This window comes from Odocoileus virginianus, unplaced genomic scaffold (genome assembly GCF_023699985.2).
Source record: "Odocoileus virginianus isolate 20LAN1187 ecotype Illinois unplaced genomic scaffold, Ovbor_1.2 Unplaced_Scaffold_29, whole genome shotgun sequence".
Taxonomy (NCBI): Eukaryota; Metazoa; Chordata; class Mammalia; order Artiodactyla; family Cervidae; genus Odocoileus; species Odocoileus virginianus.
The window spans coordinates 278,824-303,955 of NW_027224291.1; the positions used below are offsets into that span (position 1 = coordinate 278,824).

The window sequence follows — 25,132 nt, forward strand, 5'->3', positions numbered from 1 at the left end:
GTGTTATCCGATGAAGTGTGAACAAAGAATCCAGCTATGGTAGATCACCGTGGGCTTCATATTTCCCTTAACTCTTCAAGTGACAATTCTCAAAAGTATTTGCTTTTCCTTCTCTTCCCCCAAGTCTTCAGGTTTTCCAGGCGGCGCGACCGTGCAGTGCCCCTGCCCTGTCCCTGGCCTTGAAAATTGACGTGGAGGAGCTAAGGAGTTCCAACTTCAGAGGCCGGGAGTGAGCAGCGGGAGGCTTGGGAGGGCGGGTGCGGGAGGGGAGGAGTCTGAGTTTTAATTCATCCCTAGAAATCGGTGTAAGAGAAGCTAAGGGGTGGAATACCAAGTTCCTGAGAAAGGATTTCAGAGCTTCGGTTTCCTTAAGTAAATTGCAAAGTGCAGACAAGGCCTTAGAGATTTGCGTGCCCGTGGCAATTTTGAGAAGGCGATGAGGGGCCGACTCAGAATGAAAGACGTAAGTTAGAGGAAGTGAGTGGGAAAAGGGAAGCAAGACGAATTGATAGACACGGGTGTCTACCAATCTTTATACAAATTAATGAGATTCAAGAAAACACCAGAAGACTAAGAGCAGAGTGGCGCAGCGGAAGCGTGCTGGGCCCATAACCCAGAGGTCGATGGATCGAAACCATCCTCTGCTAGTGTTATATTTTCCTTCCACAAGCACGACACCAACACTCGTTATTCTCTTCCTCAAATTCCAAGATTTCCACAAGAATACTATGCAGAGGCAACTAAATTAAAATACTCATGACCGTGACACAATTGGTTTGCCTTTCTTGTTTTCTTTGATCTTGATGAAAATTGGCCTCAGTCAAATATGTCGTTTTAAAGCTCACAATATATTGGAAAACAATGCAACATCTTAATTATCGTCTATGTGCAGTGACTCTACCACTGCTTTTTTCTTATACAGACATGCTTACCAGTCTTGAAGAGCAGGACACTATGGTCCTTCCCCATCTTCCCTGCTTGCCTTTTGTCTGTAGAGGAACTTTAGCCAAACAATAAATTTAATCGAGAGAGGTGAGCAAATGCAGAAGCAAAGGAAAACAGTCAAACAGGACAAAATAATAATAATTTAGCAATTAAGCAAAGTGAGGAAGCTGAGTCATATCCTTTGATATGTAGGTACTGAAACCCCCATCAGGTAGAAGAAGTTAACTGCATGATGACCAGACTGTAGCCATGACATAAGCTGCCACAATTCTGAGAACTGGCCTCAAAGAAATGGGAACAAACTGACCTTGGCACTAAAGATTGGCTGTACTCAATCAAGATGATGCTGATCAGATCACTGAATGACCGAGTTCAAGATGGCTGTCAGAGCTGACAGTGCTGTTTCTGCATATAGCCCCCTCCCTCCACCTATCCATCCCTGAAATGCCCCTTTAAAAGCTCTTGCCCACTGATTGTCAGTGGGGGAAGTTGGCCTTTGAACACAAGTCCGCCTTGGGTTGTCGGCCTACAGAATAAAGCAAGCTTCCCTTTCCACCAACTTTACCTGTAGAGCATTGGTTTTAGAGCTGCAAGCAGCTGAATCCCACTTTCCTAATAGTCTCATGAAGAGATGAAGACCTGCCCTTACAGAGGCGGGGGATACAGTTTCAACTGCCTGATCCTTCCTGTCTTTATAAGCAGAATGGAGCTCAAGATAAAACATGGAGTTGAAAAGTGAAAAAAAAAAAAAAAAAAAACACACATACAAAAACATGGAGTTGAAAAGTAGAATAGGAAGGGACAAATGCGGACTTTCCGAATTGGCAAATGGGAGGTTGGAAAGATGCAGGAGAGAGTGGAGGGGAAAGAAGACTGGGGAGAGTGAAGAAAAAGCATGTGAAGGAAAGATGAAGTGTGCGCGTGCTGAAAGTGAGATGTATGAATATTTTGAATAAATGGGTTTTCTGGGAGTTCCTTTCCTGGATGGAAGCACCACTTCAAAGTGGGCACCGATTTTGTTTCTTGCTCTGGCATGAAAATTCCAGGAAACCCCAACTCTGAAAGAAAACACTGGAGGAAACAATGGGGAATGACCCTCCTCCTCCTTGTATCACAATCTTCATTCCTTACCCAGTCTTTGATTTTCCTGAAGTTCTTCCCACTTATTGAAGTCATTGGTGAAACAGAATCAAAGCCCCCTGAAAGACCCAAGTAATTTCAAAAACTATGACTATTACTAGAATCCCTCCGGTGTTCTTATTTTGTATAATGAGGTAGGCAGTCTGTCAGAGGGCCTGGATAGCTCAGTCGGTAGAGCATCAGACTTTTAATCTGAGGGTCCAGGGTTCAAGTCCCTGTTCAGGCGCTAAGTCTTTATTTTGTTTTCAGTATCTACCTAAAAACTACTTAGATAACAGCCCATTTAAGAATGCCTCTGAAAGTGAGGAAGTCTAAACAGCCAAATCAAGCAAAGTCACTTCCCCAAAATAGTTTACCGTTTAGTTTTTCATCAATTTTGCTTTCCCAATATTAACAAAAACACTTCCCCAAGTTTCTAAGAGGAATCAAAAAAGGGCATCATTTAAAAGTAATAAACTTGTGACAGATTTATTAAGAAGTAAGCCATTTAAAAGGTCCCTGAAAATGATTCATTAACCTGGGAGTGGAAGGGAACAATTTGGGTGGACTCGATGTGATGGTAGTAGGAGGTGGGACCTTTGAGAAGTGATTGAGTCATGAGTTAATTTCTCATAAATAAAAATAGTGCCCTTTCAAAGGAGGCCCCAGAGAGTTCTCTATCCCTTCTACCATGTGAGGCAACAGTGAGAAGACAACAGTCTATAAACCAGGAAGCTCTCACCCAACAAAGAACCTGAACCATGAATATTTGCCTTTGAGGTGTTTGATGCTTGTCTTTGTCTAGAGATTCTCTTGTTTCTTTAGACTGAACACCGAAAACCTCCCTTCCGTCTCACCCATAAACAATTTAAATCAGTACATTTCCACCTTTTAATGTATACTTTGGTGCAGTTAACTGTATTTATGCACATAACACCTCATCTTTCATCCTTAATTTTAGTTAAATATTGTAGGCAGGAATTTGTGTCTATCTAGAACTTCTGAATGTGATCTTACTTGGAAACACGTTTTTGCAGATGTAGTTAGTTACATTAAGATGAGATCATTCATACTGGATTAGGGTGGAGACTAAACCCTACCACTGGTAGGTAGCCTTACAAGGCAGAACACTAGGAGGCAGACAGAAAGAAGAAAGTCATATGTGGACAAAGGCAAAGACTGGAATCATACAGCCACAGTCAAAAAATATAAAGCATTTTGGGGATCCACCAGAAGCTAGGAAGAAGCAAAGAAGGAGAGTCCTTCACAAGCCTTCAGAGAGAGAATGGCCCTACCAATATTTTAATTCTGTTGTCCTAGTCTTCAGAACACAGAGACAGTAACAGCACACTAACATGAGATAAAGTTCCAGGGGAAAGTGATTCCTTGGGATGAATCTAATTTTTTTCTTTCTTTTTTTTTTTTCTAAAAATATGGAACGCTTCACATATTTGCATGTCATCCTTGAGCAGGGGCCATGCTCATCTTCTCTGTATCGTCCCAATTTTAGTATATGTGCTGCAGAAGCGAGCACTGGGGTGAATCTAAAATGAATAAACTTGAAGAAAGGAAGTCGTTTTGAATGGAGGGAGGTTTTTGGTTTGTTTGCTTAAGTTTAATGCCTTCCTTGATATTAATGAACATTTCTTTGCTATTAGTGATAAAACTATTTATAGCAATGTTGCAATTGATTGTGAGGCTGTCATTTTTAGATTTAGATAACATGAGGAATCCCTTTTGATGGACTGTTATTGTAAAGATTCTTACTGTATTCTTATCATAAAGATACGTGGAATTCCCAGGAATTCACTGCCCAGAAAGCGCTCAGGGCACAACGTGTGAATGTCTCTTAACTGAGATTTTTTAAAAGGTGTCACCAGGTATTCCTCGTTAGTATAGTGGTGAGTATCCCCGCCTGTCACGCGGGAGACCGGGGTTCGATTCCCCGACGGGGAGGTTAAAGTGCTACCTTTTTCAGCCCGGCCTGTAACAAAGGAAATCTTTTCTGTTCTCTTTTTGTTGTTCCAAGTTGAATTCTCCCGTGTTGACTTATTAGTGTGTTCACCGAGCAAGCAACTGCCTTCTGATGGAAACCCACGGCTGCTTTCTCTCTGAGAGAAGTCAGATACAGCGGGGAGTGGGGGGGGGGGGGGTAGTGTCAAAGTGTGTGCCCATTTGACTCGAAATATTCCAAGAACTTGCAATAGGAATTTTCATTTGTCAAGTGAGGTGATGGAGATGCTGCTTGTACAGGAACCGCCCTTAGAAAAGTCTCAATGGTTCCCAAATTTTGGTGCACAGAAGAATACCCTTTTTGTTCAGTCGCTAAGCCATGTCCGACTCTTCGCGACCTCACGTACTGCTGCACGCTAGGCTTCCCTGTCCTTCACTCTCTCCCAGAGTTTGCTCAGATTCATGTCCATTGACTCGATGATGCCATCTAACCATCTCATCCTCTGCTGCCCTCTTCTTTTCCCTTCAATCTTTCCCAGCTTCAGGGTCTTTTCCAATGAGATCGCTCTTCGCATCAGGAGACCAAAATATTGAAGCTTCAGCTTCAGCATCAGTCCTTTCAATGAATATTCAGGGTTGATTTCCTTTAGGATGGATCGATGGTCTCTCCTTGGCACTCTCAAGAGTCTTCTGCAACGCGACAACTGGAAAGCATCAGGTCTTCGGTGCTCAGCCTTTTTTTATGGTCCAACTTTCACATCCCTGCTTGACTAAAAACCATAACTTTGACCATACAGACCTACGTCGGCAAAATGAAAATTCCTGATGGAGGGGTGGCAACCCATACTAATTAAATTAGAATGTCGGGAGGTGGGAGCCAGGCTTCAGTAGGTATTTAAAATTCTCACCATATAATTTCAATACACCTCAAACTTTCGGAGCAGCTGGCCATTTCTCTCTCGTTAGTTACTCTGACAATGTTACTAACGTATTCAAATTATTATTGTATTTAATATAAAATGTAAACTATTTGTAAAGCATTAAAAAAAAAAACCCCACTAGCGATCTAGCATAGATCATATTGTTAGTACACATTATGCAGCAACAACTAAAGTAACTTAGTGTTCCTCCTCCAAATCAGCTAGTCACCGCAAGAGTGCCAAAGTGTGCAGTGGGGATAGTATAATTTCAATTCATGTAAAACTGTGGACATTTGCACTGACACCTTCCATAGCTCTAATTTGCCAAAGTACTTTAATTTTTATATGTAAAAAGGAAAACCTATAACATTGGTTAAAAAAAAAGACTGATGAAGTTATTAGATGCTAGCTAACATAAGTTGTACAGTACACCTAAATATGTGTTGTACAATGTGCTGTTTTGTTTATACTTGGATGTTTTGAAATTTGGACATATACAGCTTACTAAAATGTTTAAAATTTCAAAGTCTAGCGGTTCTATTTATTAATTTATTTATTAATATGCTTTTGAACTTTTTTATTTGGAAATAATTTCAAATATAAAAGAGGTTACAAAAATAAAAATTTCATAAGGAACACTCTATATCCAGATCCACCTTTCCTTCACATTTTACCCTATGTCTTTATTATTTTCTTCTATATCATATTTTTCTAAGTCATGTAAATATATTACATAAACCTCAATGTGTGTCGCCTTAAAAAGATAAACTAGCGCCTGAACAGGGACTTGAACCCTGGACCCTCAGATTAAAAGTCTGATGCTCTACTGACTGAGCTATCCAGGCCCCAGTTTTGGAAGTTAAGTTGTCCCATAAATAACTAAATCTCATTAGCAATTTCAATCTCCAGGAAGAACTGGAATAATACATAACTTTGGAAACAACCCAGGTCTTTCAAAAGCATGGCTCAACCACTTAAGTCATTTACTCACCAAACAGACCTCTGCACTGTACATTCTTTAAGTACATTTTTAATTGTTGGGAAAATGAAGATTATTCCTAGAGTCAATTACTGCCAAAGAGGATTCACCAATCTCAGTTGAAGGAGATCATATTTACTTCTCAGATAAGTTTAAAGAGAAGATGCATAAGGCTCCCTCACCAACCTGTGAGGGAACCTGGAAGAGATTTTTTTTTTTTTTTTTTTTTAAGGAACAACTAAAGTAACTGAGGATAATCTTCCAAAGAATGAAGAGATGGTCAAAGAAGATGAGGTTTCTAACCTTGACATAATGCAGGGGCATCAAATTTGGTTGTACCCTTCTGTGTTTCCCCCCTCAGTTTCAGAAATGAAATGTCTGGGAAGAAATCCAAGGCTTCCTCTAATTTTTTCCTCCACATTTTATCTAGCAGCCCTACTCCTCCAAAGACAGGAATGGCTTGACAGTTAAGGAAATAGTACTCCTGGTTCATTCAGTGTTTATTGGTTCATGAGACAGTTTTTGAGCACCTGTAGAGAGATCACAGGAGCAAAATCCCAAAGCACAGATGCAGAAAAGGAAGATAGAAAGCACTTAGTTCCATGAGGACGGCCAAATTCAGGACTATGAATATTTTAGTCAATAATCCTTAAATTATTTAAGGTATTATTTACTGTTTTTTCTGTATGTGAAGCCAAGTGCAATCCTGACCAAACATGAAGAAAATACTGACTCATATATTACCCATAATACTAACCATTATGAAATCATGTGCAAATGCCATTTTATTGTGTAAGTTACACAGAGAACTTCAGATGTTAAATATGTAACAGATATACACCTGGAGAAAATATTTAGATATTACTAAATGTGGATCAGAGGTCATTTTGACTTGACCTAAAAAACAAACCATCCCTCCTGCAGTATTTTTCCCTCTGATGTCCAAGATACGTTTAAAATAAACATCCTTACTCTACCTCTGAGCTTTTAGGTACTTTTTCTGACTCTCAAGGTCATTGATAAGACAAAAATCAGAGGTGGAAAAAAAGATAGGATGAGAGCTTGGATGAGGCCTAGGGATGAAGGGATGGGTGGGAAGGGATGATAATTTTGATTTGGGAAAGGATGGAGACATGAGTTTGGATAAGCTCTGGGAGTTGGTGATGGACAGGGATGCCTGGCGTGCTGCAGCACATGGGGTCGCATAGCGTTGGACATGACTGAGCAACTGAACTGAACTGGAAACAGGTTAAGTAAGTAGATTATATGTTGCACAATTTCTCTGCAGCTTTATAGGTTTCTTTGCCTTTATTCAAAAACATCTGGCTTTATCCTATTTTGTAAACGTTGCCTTGCTATTCCCTCTCCCTGGAAATATCTACCCCAGATATTCACATGACTCAATCTTTTTATTCTTCCAGGTCTTTGTTCAAATGCCACCCAAACCTTCAATAATAACAGTATTTCAGTCAGTTCAATTAATCAGTCATGTCTGACTCTTTGTGACCCCAGGGACTGCAGTATACCAGGCCTCCCTGTCCATCACTAACTCCCGGAGCTTACTCAAAATCATGTCCATTGAGTCGGTGATGCCATCCGACCATCTCATCCTCTGTCGTCCCCTTCTCCTCCACTTTCAATCTTTCCCAGGATCAGGGTCTCTCCAAATGAGTTAGTTATTCGCATCAGGTGGCCAAAGTATTGGAGTTTCAGCTTCAACATCAGTCTTTCCAATGAATATTCAGAACTGATTTCCTTTAGGATGGACTGGTTGGATCTCCTTGCAGTCCAAGGGACTCTCAAGAGTCTTCTTCAACACCACAGTTCAAAAGCATCAATTCTTCAGCACTCAGCTTTCTTTATAGTCCAACTCTCACATCCATACATGACTACTGGGAAAACCATAGCCTTGACTAGATGGACCTTTGTTGGCAAAGTAATGTCTCTGCTTTTTAATGTCTCTGCTGTCTAGGTTGGTCATAACTTTTCTTCCAAGGAGTGTCTTTTAATTTCATGGCTTCAGTCACCATCTGCAGTGATTTTTGGAGCCCCCCCAAAATAAAGTCTGCCACTGTTTCCCCATCTATTCACCATGAAGTGATGGGACCAGATGCCATGATCTTAGTTTTCTGAATGCTAAGTTTTAAGCCAACTTTTCACTCTCCTCTTTCACTTTCATCAAGAGGCTCCTCAGTTCCTCTTCACTTTCTGCCATAAGTGTGGTGTCATCTGCATATCTGAGGTTATTGATATTTCTTCCTGCAATCTTGATTCCAGCTTGTGCTTCATCCAGCCCAGCATTTCTCATGATGTACTCTGCATATAAGTTAAATAAGCAGGGTGACAATATACAGCCTTGATGTACTCCTTTCCCAATTTGGAACCAGTCTGTTGTTCCATGTCCAGTTCTGTTGCTTCTTGACCTGCATACAGATTTCTCAGGAGGCAGGTCAGGTGGTCTGGTATTCCCATCTCTTTCAGAATTTTCCACAGTTTGTTGTGATCCACACAGCCAAAGGCTTTGGCATAGTCAATAAAGCAAAAGTAGAGTTTTTTTTTTAAACTCTCTTGTTTTTTTGATGACCCAACAGATGTTGGCAATTTGATCTCTGGTTCCTCTGCCTTTTCTAAATCCAGCTTTGAACATCTGGAAGTTCACGGTTCATGTACTGTTGAAGTCTGGCTTGGAGAATTTTGAGCATTACTTTGCTAGCGTGTGAGATGAGTGCAATTGTGCAGTAGTTTGAACATTCTTTAGCATTGCCTTTCTTTGAGATTGGAATGAAAACTGACCTTTTCCAGTCCTGTGGCCACTGCTGAGTTTTCCAGATTTGCTGGTATATTGAGTGCAGCACTTTCACAACATCATCTTTTAGGATTTGAAATAGCTCAACTGGAATTCCATCACCTCCACTAGCTTTGTTTGTAGTGATGCTTCCTAAGGCCCACTTGACTTCACATTCCAGGATGTCTGGCTCTAGATGAGTGATCACACCATTGTGATTATCTGGATCATGAAGATCTTTTTTTGTATAGCTCTTCTGTGTATTCTTGCCACCTCTTCTTAATATCTTCTGCTTCTATTAGGTCCATACCATTTCTCTCCTTTATTGTGACCATTTTTGTATGAAATGTTCTCTTGGTATCTCTGATTTTCTTGAAGAGAGCTCTAGTCCTTCCCATTCATTGTTGAAATCTCCCTTACATCCCATATCTCTTCTTTGCTTACTGTTTCTTTATGGCTTTTGCCACCATCTAGCTCTCCACACATATAAATTATGAGACAGAGAAAAGCAACCCTGGACATCCAGGAACTGAGCTGGCATTTACAGCTATGTCTTAATGTTTTCTTGTTGAATATAAACAATTTTCCAGAACATCAATATCAGACAAGACTTCTCTAATAGATTAAGACAGAAACAGGATAACTCTATGATCATGTCTGAACATAAACACAAAAACATTGTCCAAGCCAGAGAGCACCAAACATTTCCCTCTCTCACATCATACAAATGACTATGGTTTCTTTACTAATTTCAGCTCTATTTTTAGTTTGCCCTACCTTTAGCTAAGATTAAGATGTCCAACCACAGAATTAACCCCCACCTCCTGGCAGTATATAAACCAATGCAAAGCCATTCTTTCTTAAAACTGCCCCCAAATCACCTAACAAAAGTGGTCACCTAAAAAAAGATCACAACAAACTGTGGAAAATTCTTAAAGAGATAGGAATACCAGACAACCTTACCTGCCTCCTGAGAAATCTTATATGCAAGTCAAGAAGCAACACTTAGAACTGGACATGGAACAACAGACTGGTTCTAAATTGGGAAAGAAGTACAATCAAAGTTGTATATTGTCACCCTGCTTATTTAACTTATATGCAGAATACATCATGCAAAATGCCAGGTTGGATGTCACAAGCTGGAATCAAGACTGCCGGGAAAAATATCAATAACCTCAGATATGCAGATGACACCACCCTTATGGCAGAAATCAAAGAGGAACTGAGGAGCCTCTTGATGAAAGTGAAAGAGAAGACTGAAAAAGCTGACTTAAAACTCAACATTCAACAAACTATGATCATGGCATCTGGTCCTATCACTTCATGGCAAATAGGTAGGGAAACAGTGGAAATTTTCTTTTCTTGGGCTCCAAAATCACTGCAGATGGTGACTGCAGCCTTGAAATTAAAAGATGCTTGCTCCTTGGAAGAAAAACTGTGACCAACCTAGACAATATTTTTAAAAGCAGAGACGTTACTTTGCCAACAAAGGTCCGTCTGGTCAAAGCTATGGCTTTTCCAGTAGTCATGTATGGGTGTGAGAGTTGGACTGTAAATAAAGCTGAGCACTGAAGAATTAATGCTTTTGAACTGTAGTGTTGAAGAAGACTCTTGAGAGTTCCTTGGACTGAAAGATCAAACCAGTCAATTCTAAGGGAAATCAATCCTGAATATTCATTGGAAAAACTGATGCTAAAGCTGAAGCCTCAATATTTTGGCTACCTGATGTGAAGAACTAACTCATTAGAAAAGATTCTGATGCTGAGAAAGATTGAAGGTAGGAGGAGAAAGGGATGACAGAGGATGAGATGACTGGATGGCATCACCGACTCAATAGACATGAGTTTGAGCAAGCTCCCGGAGTTGGTGATGGACAGGGAAGCCTGACATGCTGCAATCCATGGGGTCACAAAGAGTCAGACATGACTGAGTGGCTGAACTGAGCTGAAAAAACGTTACAAAGTCCACTTCTTATAATCACTTCTTTCTAACACTCTTACTGAGACACACTCCACCGTTCTCCTGATGTGCATTCTTTCTTGCTGTAACAGTTAGCAAAACCAACTTTAGGAGTATGCTTTGGCACTCACTAACTTCATATATTGTCACCTCCCCCTACTCACACCCAACCACAGAATCTGAGTATCCATTAAATAAATATTGTTAAATAAATAAAGTGAATAGATAGAATCGCCTTTTTTTCATAAGAAAGTAAAAGTTCACATTCTTGGGAAGTGGAGGTCAAGAAAGCAGTAAATAATATTTTAGGTTCTTAATTAGACAAAAATTACAGACAAGTACAACAGCAACACAAGTGCAAGCAACTCCCCTTCTACCACTGTGCATACACGAGGTAGCCTGCAATAACTGATTTACACTTGGTGTCTGCACTACCGGGAATCCTAATCATAGAAAAGGGAAGCAAGGACAATATGACCTAGCTTGACTCAAAGTGGAAAATAAACAGTATATTAAAAACCTGTCACCTTTACCACAAGGACTGGAGGCTGGGGCAAGGGTGGAAAGAGAGACAAAGAGAAACTATTTGTTACTTGGTAACGGCCCTCAAGCATTTAAACTCGTACATCTTTTATCCTGTGCCCTATATCGCATCCCCTTTTCCTAGGCCATTGGGAAGAGATTAATGGGAGAAAAGAAAGGAGGGAGAAAGACGCTACTAAAGAAAAAAGAGATTATGGGGAGAAATGCCCGCCTCGTACTCCTCGACGGACGGTCCTGATGTTTAAACAGGTTTATTGAAGGGGAGTTCTAGCCCTTCCCACTGACTCTCTCCTACCCTATGCTACTTTTTAATTTATCGTGGGAATGAAAAAGCCTGAACACTGCGGGAAGCAGACTTAAGCAGTCTTTGAAACCAGCGCTAATTCGGTTCTGGGCTTCCCTGGTACCTTAGTTGGTAACGAATCTGCCTGCAATGCACAGACCCCTTTTCTTTGATTTACGGAACTCCCACACTACGGGGACCGTCTTGGGCTGTGGGACTGTTGGGCCACTGGGAGGCCGGCAGCGCGATGCGGGAGCGTAAAGGAGCGTGCGGGGTGCTGCTTCTCAGTATCCCCTGGCTGGGCTCTCCAGCTGATTTTGTGCCATCGCAACAGCCTCCAGCATCCATCCACCAAAGCTTGGCTTTTTTGCCTCTTTCGTTTTGCAATCGTTTTCAGAGCTTGCGTTTCACCCTATACACTCTAGATGTAATAGTAATCACATTGGTTGTTAACCACAGCGGGATGTTATACGTAGTACAGCAACGAATATGTCAGGATGGCCGAGTGGTCTAAGGCGCCAGACTCAAGTTCCTACTTCCCCTGCTTGGGGTTTCTGGTCTCCGGTTGGAGGCGTGGGTTCGAATCCCACTTCTGACAAGGTATTCTTTTGTTCTTATGCTCAAATTCTGCAATTTCTGTCAGTAAATCATAGCCACCTTCTTAGGCTGCATTGCCAAATCTTACCCATTACCACCGATATTTCACCCTTTCTTCAGTTCAATTCAGTCGCTCTGTTGGGTCCGACTCTTTGCGACTCCATGGACTACAGCACGCCAGGTTCCCCTGTCCATCACCAGCTCCCGAAGCTTGCTCAAACTCATGTCCATCGAGTCGGGGATGCCATCCAACCATCTCGTCCTCTGTCGTCCCCTTCTCCTCCTGCCTTCAGTCACCTTTCTTAGACCAGTGCTGTTTAGATGTCTGCCTCTCATCACGCCTACCCTCCCTCCCTCCTTCCCTTTTCCTTTTTCAATAAAAATTGCCTGTTTATGAGAATCTGCATGGAAGAATAGTAATATATTAGTATTAAAATGTAGGTCTTAACATATATGTGAAGTGATGGTTATAAATTTCTGTACTCAGTATTTTAACTGTTCTGTGAAGGTTAAGTTTTGAATATTCTTCCACAGATCTCCTGCTTGTCCCTCGCTCTCTGTTGTCCTCACCTGACTCTCTTTTTTTCTTCATCTTACTCTTTCCTTTTTTTGCCTACCTTCTCCCATCACATGTTGCATTGCTAGCCAAAAGGTATCTGCTGTAAAGTGAAGAGGTTGGATATGATATATTCTATGATATAAGACAAGAGAGTTGTGGGAGAGAGAAATAGAACAGTGATTCTTAACCAGGATTGATTTTAAAAAGCAAGTTGTTTTTAAAAAAAAAGCAAGTTGTTTTTATAAAAATAAAGAAAGGGAACGGGGGAGAGAGAGGGGAAGGAAGGAACTTGTCCAGGTCCCATTGCCCCTAAGTGTGGCTCTACCTACCAGATCCTAAATTATTTGTTAAATATATGTTCTGTTTTATTACTTTGATTTCTTTTGTAAATCTAGTAATTCACATGTTGGTTCTTCTTTGCTTTTCTTTTTATGTATCATTTTCTGCCTAACTTATTTGAAATTTTAGTTCTTTCCTTCTTTTCTACTATCCTCTATATTGTTTGCTGTTTTCCTCATTGTCAATTCTATTTTTGTACTCAAGGGGAGGCATTCTTCACCCTGCTCTGTGCTGATATAGGCCCTTGGAACTGACCTGAATGGGTTTTCATGCTCACTGGTTTCCATCTGGGTTAGGTCAGTGGGAGTCCCAACAGGAGATAGGTGGATCTAGGAGGGCTACGCAGGTCAGGAAGCAACAGTTAGAACTGGACATGGAGCAACAGACTGGTTCCAAATAGGAAAAGGAGTACATCAAAGCTCTATATTGTCACCCTGCTTATTTAACTTATATGCAGAGTACATCATGAGAAACGCTGGGCTGGAAGAAGCACAAGCTGGAATCAAGATTGCTGGGAGAAATATTAATAACCTCAGATATGCAGATGACACCACCCTTATGGCAGAAAGTGAAGAACTGAAAGAGCCTCTCTGATGAAAATGAAAGAGAAGAGTGAAAAAATTGGCTTAAAGCTCAACATTCAAAAAACTAAGATCATGGCATCTAGTCCCATCACTTCATGGCAAATAGATGGGGAAACAACAGAAACGCTGAGGGACTTTATTTGGGGGGGGCTCCAAAATCACTGCAGATGGTGACTGCAGCCATGAAATTAAAAGACGCTTACTCCTTGGAAGGAAAGTTATGACCTACCTAGATAGCATATTAAAAGCAGAGACATTACTTTGCCAACAAAGGTCTGTCTAGTCAAGGCTATGGTTTTTCCAGTGGTCATGTATGGATGTGAGAGTTGGACTGTGAAGAAAGCTGAATGCCGAAGAATTGATGCTTTTGAACTGTGGTGTTGGAGAAGACTCTTGAGAGTCCCTTGGACTGCAAGGAGATCCAACCAGTCTATCCTAAAGGAGATCAGTCCTGGGTGTTCATTGGAAGGACTGATGTGGAAGCTAAAACTCCAATACTTTGGCCACCTCATGCGAAGAGTTGACTCATTGGGAAAGACCCTAATGCTGGGAGGGATTGGGGGGCAGGAGGAGAAGGGGATGACAGAGGATGAGATGGTTGGATGGCATCACTGACTCGATGGACATGAGTTTGGGTAAACTCCGGGAGTTGGTGATGGACAGGGAGGCCTGGCGTGCTGCGATTCATGGGGTTGCAAAGAGTCGGACACGACTGAGTGACTGAACTGAACTGAGGAGGGCTAGCGGCAGGTATTTACTTCTTGTCTTTCTGACTGCAGGTCACTTCAGAAGAGCTACATTCCTTGACCGGAGGCCATACCTCATTCAAAGCAGCCCTCACTACAAGGCTGTCTTCTGAGTTCAAGTTATTACACTCTCTTCATGCCTCTTCAGGTACAGAAGTAATAACAACCCTACTGCTGCTTGTCCTGGAGAACGACACTCTCCCTAGTGGTTTTTCTCTAGCTGTACACATTTTTTACTAGAAAGTTTATTGTGAAATATATGTTTTCTGCCCCTTAATTCTTCAAATTATCTCGTCTGGATGCCACCAAAATTAACATTTTAACCATTTCATTCTTGGATTTGGAGACCTCTATTTTCCTAAATAATATGTATAACTGCTATTATTGATTAATTGATTTAGACATTATATACTTATTTTCCATCTGTTAAATAACTAACTGCTTTATGCCACTACCACCCACTATTTCTTATCCTTCCAAAATACTTATGTTTTACCTTTTGTTTAATTCAGTGTTTATTGTTTATGTCATTTTTCTATGAAAGTATTATACACAGCATTGCTGTGAGCTATGATTCTGTTTTTATTCTTTACTGGATGCTTATAATTGCCTAAAAAGGCAAGCTTAAAAAAGAAAAATTTTAATGTGCCTAAGTCCCTTCATATGTATTGATAATTGCTAATTCTTCTTTAACTTCCAAATACCTTTCAGTGGAGCTTTCCACGAGATCAGTCAGATAATATATCAGCTCAAATATTTTTTCTTGAAGATATTTTTCCAGTTGACTTCTACATGCTTATAGTCTGAATTGGTTGTTCTCTGGACCTGCTACACAGCTGTCATCTGAATCTTCCCTTGCTCATCTGTTCATAATCTACTTTTTGCTCATTTATTTGCTCCACTGTTTCAGTGGAAAGTATTCTCAAGGTTTTTGGTTTTTAGGTTATAAAAATAACTCAGAGTCTGAGGTAATGGTGAGAAGAGCCCTCAGTATGCTTATATGTTAAGTTAGACTCTACCAACTTACACCAGTTGCCTCACATATATTCTTAGCATTTTTACCTTTCATTTTCAAATGTTAGTTGTATTTTTTTTTTTCCAGTCCTGCCATCAGGATAAAGCCCTAACTGTCAGAGATCTGAGAGTTAGGTGAGGGAAAAGAGCTCAGTCTTTAGCATTCCCTTACATCCAGATACAGAACGGATCCTCTCCTGTTCTCATTAAGGTACTCAGATCCTCATCTGTAATAGTCTAATCCCATTCTTTATTTTCTTTGAAGAATAAATCTCCAGATTTTCCCCTGGGTGGTAGAAGGGCAAACACTCAGTATAAGTGCAGAGAATTTAGGGCTCTAACTCTTTCTCAAATTTTAAACAATCTGCTTTTGGTTTCCCTTTAGCCTCCAGCACATAGTGCTCTCAGTTCCTGAGCTTTTTAAAGAAACTTTGGTATTAATCAGATTGTTTCTGTGAAGTCTGTTACTATTTGTCTACCTATTTTTCAGTTTTAGTGTTTATTATCTTCCACTTCTTTTGTGTTCTTCTCAACAATATCTTAATGTAATATGGATAAAAATTTTTATAGAAATTCCATGTAATTTCTAACCCACGTAAAAATTTTAAGTTGAACCAAATCAAGCTAGCTTTAAGTCATTTCAAAATTTGATGGTTATTGGAAAGCATTTGTTGTTGTTCAGTCTTTGAGTTGTGTCCAACTCTTTGTGACCCTGTAGACTGCCACACCAGGCTCCTCTGTCTTCCACTGTCTTTGGGAGTTTGCTCAACTTCATGTCCATTGAGTTGGTGATACTATCTACTGCTGTCCCCTTCTTCTTTTGCCTTCAAACTTTCCTAGCATCAGGGTCTTTTCCAATGAGTCGGCTCTCTGCATCTTGTGGCCAAAGTATTGGAGTTTCATCTTCAACATCAGTCCTTCCAATGAATGCTCTGGGTGGACTTCCTTCAGGATTGACTGGTTAGATCTTGCAGTCCAAGGGACTCTCAAGAGTCTTCTCCAGTACCACAGTTTGAAAGCATCAGTTCTTCAGTGTTCAGCTTTCTTTATGATCCAGCTGTCACATTCGTACATGACTACTGTAAAAACATAGCTTTGACAAGATGGACCTTTGTCAGCAAAGTGGTACCTCTTCTATTTAATACCCTGTGTGTGTCATAGCTTTCCTTCCAAGGAGCAAGCATACTGACTTATCAGCATAGTCTTCAAACGATTACATATTTTTTCAAGTGATCTTACTTTACCAGTGGGCCCATGGCAAAGGGAGGTTTAAAAGAAAAGTATTCAATACACTATTTGTTGGTAAAAAATTTCTGATGCAAATTTCCAAAGCATTGATAAAATGGACCCTAACTAAGAGAAACATCTGACAGCAGAAATAGACCCTCCTGGAATCCATACAATAGAGTTCCAATAGAGTGATTCAAAATTAGCTGAAATTAATAGAGACAAAGGAGATGAAACACAAAATTAAGAACTTTTGACTCATTAAAAAAAAGAAACCTGACAATAGGAAAAGGAAACAGAAACTTTAAAACAAAAATTTTAAAACTTAAGAATAGTGGGTGCATTTTAAAACAAATTAGCAAAAAGAAAATTAGTAAACTGGTAAGATGAAAATGGATGTGAGAGTTGGACTATAAAGAAAGCTGAGCACCAAAGAATTGATGCTTTTGAACTGTGGTTTTGGAGAAGACTCTTGAGAGTGCCTTGAACAGCAAGGAGATCAAACCAGTCAATCCTAAAGGAAATCAGTCCTGAATATTCATTGGAAAGTCTGATGCTGAAGCTGAAACTCCAATAGTTTGGCCACCTTATGCAAAGAACTGACCCATTGGGAAAGACCCTGATGCTGGGAAAGATTGAAGTCAGGAGGAGAAGGGGACAATGGAGGACAAGATGATTAGGTGGCGTGGCATCACTGACTTGATGGACATGAGTTTGAGCAAGCTCTGGGAGTTGGTGATGGACAGGGAAGCCTGGCATGCCACAGTCCATGGGGTCGCAAAGAGTTGGACATGACTGAGTGACTGAACTGAACTGAAGATGAAAATATCCAGAATAAAAATGTTATAAAAGGAAAACACAATCAAGAAGTTGAGAAAGGATAACACATTGACTCTTAAAGCCAAGAAAGCAAAGAGAGAAAAGATTGAAAAGAAGCAATATTTGAAAAAATAATGATTGGAAATTGATCTGAACATTCAAAAAGCCCTACTACATCCAAACTGGATAAATACAAAGAAGACCACATTTTGGCATATCTGGGAGCTAGCCACCAAAATGTCCCTCCAGTAATCCCTATGGGGATTTGATGCTTGCAGAATCAATACAAATGATGCTTTCTGGCTACTACTGTTGTGGTGAGTAATAAACTGTCCTTTGTCTCTCATCCAGGAGTCTCATGTCTTCTGACAGTATCTATGAAACTGTAGTAGGCTAATTTTAGCTTAGAGTAATTACCATTTCTTTTTAGTGGTTTGGATAATTAAGTTATAGTCTTAGCAAATTTGATGATTGTAATTCAGTATTGTTGTCTAGATTGTTCATTTTTTTAAAAGAAAATTAAAATAGTAATTTCACTTTATATAGGCAACTAATTTTTTCTTTTTTCTTTTTGTAGTGTCGTGACCATTTGGTTTATGGATGAAAGACCAGAAAATAAAACTGAAGATAACCACTTTTTGGTTACCTCCATAGGTTTTCTTTTTCTTTTTCTTTTTCTTTTGTCAGTGACAATCTATTATTCCAGATGGGGAATTGGGCACAGTCATTTAAAAATTTTTTTATTAAACTTTTTTTTAGGCAAAGCCATTTCCCTCCTCTTTAGTTCTTGTTCTCAAAGATTAATGTCCTCCTTTCTCTATCCTCCCTCCTTCTTTGTCAAGCAAGTTTTAGTGACAACTTGTTTAGACATTTTTGATACTGTCCTTAAGTCTATGCAGATCTTATATTCCCTTGGTATTCTGAATTATTATTAATTTTTCAGTAATTAGGGTCTGTACTTATGATCCTTCATCAATGATTTTGTTCACATCCAAGACCAGAGCCAGTTCCTTGTGACCAGGTGCTGAGTTAGCCATATTAACTCCTTAGCTTTCAAATACATAATTTAGCCTATTTAATTTTCAATGAATTCACATTGCTCTGAAGTAAAAATTCTTAGAAACAAAACACTGCTACCAGTTAGAAGGTAAAGTTTTAAGTGGGATTCTGCAAATAGAATATACTAATGCTTTAAGCATGTTAAGGAAAAAGAAACAATTTCTCTCCAAGTGATAAGATGTTGTGGTGAAACTAGCCCAAGATTCCAGAGCCCAGGGCAACTGTGCCTTGTCCAAACTGAGGAAATGCTGACTGAACTTCTGCAGGACCCATCATTTGCCCTTTCTCAATTTCCCTCTAAATTCTACATGGTGCTACTCTTCTCCAAGTGATTCCTAGCATTCTGTTCTTTTCCCAGTTTTCTGCCACAGCAACTGCAGACATTGTATTGCCATCCAGGTATGGAAGCCAGGACCATATAACTTCCTCAGCTGAGTTCACAACCATTTAACTTATGTTTTTCTCCCAGGAAAGGATCACCAGCCTCTTCTGTGAATCAGTTACTTTTACATATAATTTTGGTTTCCAAAGGAATTAAGTGACAGAAGTGACATAAGATAGTTATGACTTAAAACATAGGCATTATTAGAACTCACTCTCACAAACTGAGCAAAGCATTCAAGCAACTGTTTTTCTCATTGTGACAGATCACATTCCTTATGAATGCCCCCTGTGACTATTTATCTTTGGATGCCAGGAATGACCCATGAACATGTCTGTGTCTACTTCCGCCTTATTACTGCATTCTCACTAACATCAGTATAACCTGTCTATCCTTTGATCCATTTTTGGTCACTTAAAAATTCTTATTCAGAAGTCCTGGGCTCTAGTAACAGCTCTACTTACAATACGTAGCCACTCCCAGGGAAGAGAATGACACTTTCAGCTTTGAGAGTGACAGAATCTACTTTGCTTCCCATAGGATTTCAAGTATAATTTAAGCCCCAACAATTCTCCGTGATATCTGGCTTCATGATTCTTCTTTTTCTCCTGCTATTGTATAAACACACACACAAAAGATGGGTAGGGATATATAATTTGGTCATCAAATCACTGATGACATGTGTGGGAGTACTTATGAAGAAGCTCCTCAAATGTAAACTGCAGAGAGTAGGAATCAACTGCAGTGAGAAATGTTGGTACCTGGAATTCACAGACTGGAGATAGCGTCCAATTCATAGAAGAATGGACCAGTGAGTGGCAAGGTTATCCGCTTGGTGACAAAAACACTCGCGACTCTGGCGGGACTCGAACCCGCAACCTTTGAATGCCTCACTGCTGCGCTAGAAGTCCAATGCGCTATCCATTGCGCCACAGAGCCCGACGACTTACAATCATTGGTTGGATCCCAAACACTGTTGGTGATTTACTTGGTTATCAGTGAATATAATTTGTGGGGATTTATTGTGTTTCAGTCGCTGTGAAATTCAAGAAACATAAAAACAAGGCAATGCAAGGGATATCAATGTCCAACAATGGGGGAATTTCTGAGCCTTTCCGTGGCTACTGTCATTCGTTTTCATGAAGTAAGGAATAGTTGGTTCAAGATTCAAAAAACATCTCATTTCATCTCGTCTTTCCAAGCCCAAGCTCGGGACCGTTGGCTTTGCAAAAATGGAATTTGAGGAACTTCCAGCAAAATGGCGTTGGGATATATTTTAAATTCATGGCCGGGTCCCACTACTTTTTCCTCTAGCTTACTTCTGGAGTTTTCTCTCTCTCGATTTGGAGGCCCTTCTTGTTCGTCTTTGTGTTCTTTCTGAAAAAGGAGAGTTCGTTTATTTTGTCAATGGGCTCTTGAAGCAACGCAATCGCATTGTCGCCCTCTCTCTCGAAGGGAGCAGCTACAGTTTTTAAGAGTTCGGGAAGCTTTGGAAAGATCCAGGCTTTCTAACTCTGGAATTTCTTTTGATGACTCTTTGGGTTGAGATGCAAAAGACGGCTGTTTCTTCGCTGCCGCTTTTCTGTGAGACTGTATGGTCCAGTCCCGGTGGCTCCTTTAGTGACCGTCGTCAATAAGCGGGTTGATGTCTTTGCGGACAGAAAGGGATGCGGACAGTGGAGGTCACTGGGTGCGGGAGAGGCCAGGGTTTGTTGACGCGGAGCGGGAGGGTAGTTGTGACTTGAGAAATCGGAGGAGCGTTGTGGAAGGAAGAGAAGAAATCCCAGGTCATCCCCACCAAGGAGGACAGTGCAATATGATAGAAACAAATATGACTCGCTCTAGAACCTGAGCCAGGAGCTCGAAGATCACTCAAGCACCCTCACACACTAGTGAGTAATTAAGAATGAGGGAAAGGAGCTTCTTCCGGCCCCCAACCTCTCAACTCCACATAATATCATAAATGAAAATAATGAATTCTAAAAAAAAAAAAAAAAGAAAGAAAGAAAGAAAGAAAATAATGAATTCTGAAAATTACAAGACAACACTCGAACTCTGAATCGACTGTCAGCAAGAACGCAAAGCAGAAAGGACGTGTTAGACAAGAGCTGAAGTTTGAGCTGAGTGAGAAAGTCCTTGCAGCCCTAGAGCCTAGGAGCCTGGGAATTGAGAGCCTGTGCGTTCACACCCGCGGCCCACCCTCCCCCGCCAGCCCCCCGCTCCATCCCCTCATCCGGGCCGCGGGTGCCCTCCCGGCGCTCGGCTTCCTCCCGGGACCTCGCCGCGTACCTTTCTCTTAGCTCCACAGCGGGACTTGCCGCAGCCTAAAGACTGGGGAGGTGATAGATCGATCTGACCAAGTTTCTTTATTCATTCTTCTCCAGCCTCACGTCTTTGAGGACGTGTCGGTTCGAGTCCAAGTTTTGGGAGCTGCGGAAAAGGAGGGCCGGAGGTGAGCGGCACCTACAGGGCAGCCTCAGAGTTGGAAATGCTAGTGGGAGAAGGACCCGGAATGAAGAGCGCTCGAAAGTATGGACGCTAACTAGGGACTGACTTTGATAAGAGTACACTGGGTTGCCCTTCCCCTGACCCAAAGGACTATTCGATACGTTGCTTGAGGGGGAATACCAGCTGAAAAGGAGGATCCCGCGACTGTCTCCTAGTCGCTCAGAAAAATTTGACTTCTCTGCTCTTTAGTAAAGGAGGCGGGAAAGTTCCAGAGGCCCCTCTCCGAATGAGGGAAGCCCGCGGTCACTTTTGCTTTTCATAACAAAAAGTTGTAATTTTAAAAAAGCATTTTAGGAACCCGGATAGAAGTCGTACCCCAAAATATTCCTCCAGGGACAGGCAGAGTATGAAGTTTTTTTTTAACAGATTTGGCAATCTCTTAAAAAAAAATGGTTAGGAATTTTCCAGATTGTCAAAGGAAAAACTCTGAATCTGTGAGCTCTGTGAATTTGCTTTTCCTGACCACATTTCGTCCATTTGTCAAGCATGGCTTAGTTGGTCTTTTCTAAATATAGATAAAGTAAATTATGTGATCTTCAGTTAGATCTATCTCCACCCCCCCCCCCCCCACGTAAGACTTTCTCAGTGATATACGAATTGAATAGAACTCTATTTAAAGAATGCTTTGTTACTTCTGGTTAAATATTATGTATTAAATCCAAGCAGCTTTTTCCAAGATGCATCATATTCATCTGCTCACACCTCTTACCTATGAACAGTTTTTGGCCACAAAATGGGGGCCTGTCTATCTATGCATCTTAGGATCTGCTATCTACATTTAACCATTCTATCCTGAAACATTTTTGTAGAACGTCTGGAGATTCTGCTGAAGGAACAGCGAGTTACAAACATAAAAGAAGAATGGGAAACATGCAATATTGGTTTAATTTAGAGGAAATGAGCCTTTGCATTGCCTCCCCCAAAGTGAACCACATAATCTGTTTTCTAGAAAGCAGTTAGGACCTCACACACTCAAAAGAAATGAAACTCATGGACAAACTATAGCTCTTCTTAACCCATCTGAAAAGTGAAAGCACAGTCACTTCTGTAAAATACGTTCCCAAACACAGTGAGATTAGTACTTTGAGCCTAAGTTAGGAACCGTAGGACAGCGAGTGAGGGGATCCAGAGGTTTTCAACCTCATTTTTCTCTCCTTCCACCTTAGACACAAATCAGAGGGAACATTCCCTTCCCTGAAACCCGTTGAGCACAATATCATTCATCGGGGAGGCTGCAAGTTCTAGCAGAAGTGTTGGTTACACTCACGCCTAAAAGGATTAGTTTGATTTCAACTCACTTCTGAATAAATTTGGTTCGATTTCGAAGAACCCAGCACCTGGCATGAACCCAACTCATCCTTGAGGGAGGCAGGCCCTAGCTGATGATGACCTGAACTTTGTTGAAAACAAAGATACTTGCATAGATGTTGTTTAGTTGCTCAGTTGTGTCCGACTCTTCGACCCCATGGACTGCAGCACGCCAGACTTCCCTGTCCATCACCAACTCCTGGAGCTTGCTCAAACTCATGTCCATTGAGTTGGTGATGTCATCCAACCATCTCATCCTCTGTCGTCCCCTTCTCCTGCCTTCAATCTTTCCCAGCATCAGGGTCTTTTCCAATGAGTCAGTTCTTCGCATCAGGTGGCCAAGTATTGGAGCTTCAGCTTCAGCATCAGTCCTTCCAATGAATATTCAGGGTTGATTTCCTTTAGGATTGACTGGTTTGATCTCCTTGCTGTTTAAGGGACTCTCAAGAGCCTTCCAAACCAGCACTCTCATCGCAGTGCTCCTATATGTCGGAGGCTGCTGGAGAGGGTTTGACCTCCCTCTCCAAGCTTTCCTTTGGAGTAGGAAATGGCAACCCACTCCAGTAATCTCGCCTGGGAAATCCCATGGACACCAAAGCCTGGTGGGCTACAATCTATGGGGTCGCAAAGAGTAGAACACGATTGAGTGACTGGGCACACAGGCACACCCCTAAGCTTTCATTCACCTGAGGGTTTTTGCTCAACTCACTGCACACACTTATCTACACAAGTCGTCTTTATGTCTAGCATGTATCTTCTTATAATGAAGAACTTGCTCTCGCACTTGTAGTCGTGGCCGAGAGGTTAAGGCGATGGACTAGAAATCCATTGGGGTCTCCCCGCGCAGGTTCGAGTCCTGCCGACTACGGCGAAAATTTTAACCTATGTACTGCTGCAGGTAAAAACAAAGCTAGCACTGATTACATTCTCAGGAAGTTTGATTTAGTAGAGCCCTAGTAATGCACCCCTCCCCCTCCCCCCGCCCCCGCCCAAGGAGCTTCCGTCGTGGCTCAGGTGGTAAAAGCGTCCGCCTGCAATGCGGAAGACCTGGGTTCGATCCCTGGGTGGGGAAGATCCTCTGGAGAAGGAAATACAACCCACTGTAATAATAATAATACTCTTGCCTGGAAAACTCCACAGATGGAGGAGCCTGGTGGACTACCCCAGTCCATGGGGTCGCAGAGTCGGACACGAAGTCCGAGCGACTTCACTTTAGTAATTCCCCAACCCGATCCTCATACAAGGCTCAAGGGTGTCTTCAGTTTTCCCTTCCCAAAGGGACACTTGGGTGAAATAAATGTTAAACCATTTACACATTTTATTAAAATATTTGCCAGAGAGTAAAATTGGCTTTTTGAAATTATATGAGTTTACTCCTGTAACCACTACCATAATCAGGATACAGGAAAGTCCCATCAATCCATAAACCTCCCCAAGTAATCACTTTATAGTCATCTCCTAATTCTATACATAGCAGTTGACAACCAAGATATGTTTTCTGCTCCCTTGTTCAATTTTTTTGAGAATGCTGTGGAAACATCATACAGAATGTAACCTTTTAAGATTAGCTTCTTTCACATGAGATAGATCATGCCTTAAGATTTATGCAAGTTTGTTGCATGTATTAAAATTTTGCACCTTTTTGAATAGAATTTCATTGAGTGGATGTACCACAGTTTATTTCTTCCTCCATCCATTGAACCTGGTTGTTCAAGGTTGTTTCCAGGTTTGGGCAATTGTGGGGGTAAAAAGGTAATAACTTTAGCATATGCAGATTTTCATTTTTATTGGATAGATATTTTGCTGGCTCTCCACACCCCTCCCCTCCATTTTCAAAATGCATTACTTTATTTTCCTCATAAGGCAACTATACCTTTTAAACCTTGAGTATATGACAGACTCAAGATTTCTTCAGAAAGTCCTAGGGTTTCCATGAACTTTCCTGGAACTGATGGCCTCAGTAGTTATATTGCTTTGAAATAATAGCATGTATCTAATCATGTGTTTTTGGAGACTTGCTTTGTGGCCTGGTAAAATGTCAAGATAGAGATAATTTCATGTGTGTTTGGAAAAAGTTTGAATCAGGAAGTTGATATGTGCACTGTTCTCTTATATATGTATATTATATGACTTGCACTACTTTATTTTATGGGGTTTTTTTTGATGTGTGTTTTAACTTTTCAAAGAGGTATATCGTATAAAAATATACCACCAAAAATCCCACCATGGTTGTGATTTTTATCTTTCTCTTGGTACTTCCATCAATTCCTGGAATTTTCCTCCATTTCTTAAATTTCCAGAAGCAAGACATTCTGGATAAAGCCATGATCTATGTAAGAATTATGACTTGAAGACTCCAGGTGCTACCACCAATTGAACAATTCCAACAAGAAAAGCCTGGAAAAAAATCTATTTAATTTATACAAACTTCAGAATAGCCATTGAGACTTAAGAGAAATGCTGCTACATATATATATATATATCCTTCCTCAAAAGAAGTGAGG

General features: G+C 40.9%; 8 non-coding genes across 8 annotated transcripts; 5 read left to right on the plus strand and 3 right to left on the minus strand.

Annotated features, from left to right (window-relative positions):
* The first annotated feature begins 575 nt into the window (after positions 1-575).
* TRNAM-CAU (transfer RNA methionine (anticodon CAU)) lies at positions 576-647 on the plus strand. The gene has a single exon. It is a non-coding gene; the product is annotated as a tRNA-Met (tRNA).
* A 1,591-nt stretch (positions 648-2,238) lies between these two features.
* TRNAK-UUU (transfer RNA lysine (anticodon UUU)) lies at positions 2,239-2,311 on the plus strand. The gene has a single exon. It is a non-coding gene; the product is annotated as a tRNA-Lys (tRNA).
* Positions 2,312-3,491: 1,180 nt separating this feature from the next.
* On the minus strand, positions 3,492-3,598 carry LOC139033671 (U6 spliceosomal RNA). Its single transcript, XR_011486183.1, has one exon. It is a non-coding gene; the product is annotated as a U6 spliceosomal RNA (small nuclear RNA).
* Positions 3,599-3,948: 350 nt separating this feature from the next.
* Positions 3,949-4,020, plus strand: TRNAD-GUC (transfer RNA aspartic acid (anticodon GUC)). Its single transcript has one exon. It is a non-coding gene; the product is annotated as a tRNA-Asp (tRNA).
* A 1,689-nt stretch (positions 4,021-5,709) lies between these two features.
* Positions 5,710-5,782, minus strand: TRNAK-UUU (transfer RNA lysine (anticodon UUU)). Its single transcript has one exon. It is a non-coding gene; the product is annotated as a tRNA-Lys (tRNA).
* Positions 5,783-11,977: 6,195 nt separating this feature from the next.
* On the plus strand, positions 11,978-12,084 carry TRNAL-CAA (transfer RNA leucine (anticodon CAA)). Its single transcript has 2 exons — positions 11,978-12,015; positions 12,039-12,084. It is a non-coding gene; the product is annotated as a tRNA-Leu (tRNA).
* A 7,579-nt stretch (positions 12,085-19,663) lies between these two features.
* TRNAR-UCU (transfer RNA arginine (anticodon UCU)) lies at positions 19,664-19,751 on the minus strand. Its single transcript is given in 2 exon segments — positions 19,664-19,699; positions 19,715-19,751. It is a non-coding gene; the product is annotated as a tRNA-Arg (tRNA).
* Positions 19,752-23,414: 3,663 nt separating this feature from the next.
* TRNAS-AGA (transfer RNA serine (anticodon AGA)) lies at positions 23,415-23,496 on the plus strand. Its single transcript has one exon. It is a non-coding gene; the product is annotated as a tRNA-Ser (tRNA).
* The last annotated feature ends 1,636 nt before the right edge of the window (positions 23,497-25,132 follow it).